Source organism: Carassius auratus, chromosome 14 (assembly GCF_003368295.1).
Source record: "Carassius auratus strain Wakin chromosome 14, ASM336829v1, whole genome shotgun sequence".
Lineage (NCBI taxonomy): Eukaryota > Metazoa > Chordata > Actinopteri > Cypriniformes > Cyprinidae > Carassius > Carassius auratus.
In genome coordinates, this window is record NC_039256.1 from 26,074,823 (window position 1) to 26,075,813 (window position 991).

Here is a 991-nt window from a genome sequence, read left to right on the forward strand (position 1 = left end):
TTAATATTGTTTAAAAATTTGTTTCATCAAAGAGGAATTGTGTGCACTCAAAAAGAACAATGAGTTCTCATGTAGAAAAAAAGAAGAAAGTTTTAATCCAACAGGTAGCTGAAATTGTCCACATATGACCAAAAAAAGACTATCAAAAATAGTTTTTTTTATTTTCCATATGCAAAAGTGAATAAGTGACAATAGTGTAAAGTGTCTTAAAAAACAGACCAAGAGCAGACGTTTCAGCCCACGCTTTATTCAGTGCTTTTTGTACATGATAAAGGATGGATGGGCTGAAACGTCTTCTCAAATTGGTAAATTGGTTTCGAATTTCATTTTAATTTTAGATTAATATTAATGGGTTGTTTATATATTAGAATTTTAGCAGAGTCATTTAAATCTAAAATTATCAAGACCTTTTTATTTAACACTTACATTAAAGGCAAACAATTCAGTGCATTTAAAGTATAAATAAAAGTTTTTTTATATACTATAAATATATATATATATATATATATATATATATATATATATATATATATATATATATATATATAATATATTTAAATTATATATACTCTAAATGCCATTTATAAAAATAATACCTGTATTCAGAAAGGATGCAGTAAATTGGTTAAAAGTGACATTAAAGACATTTATAATGATGCAAAATATTTCAGTTACTTTTTTTTTAGTTTTAGCTTTATTTAAAAAATCCTGAAAATGTATATCAAATGTATAAAATTATTATACAAAGTATTAAACAGCACAACTTTTTAACATTGATAATAATAAGAAATGTATACTGAGCAGCAAATCAGCATATCAGAATGATTTCTGAAGGATCATGTGACACTGAAGACTGGAGTAACGATGCTGACAATTCAGCTTTGCATTACAGGAACTGCATTTTAAAATATATTAAAATTTAAACAGTTATTTTACAATTGTAATAATATTTCACAATGTTACAGTTTTACTGTTTTTGATTAAATGAATG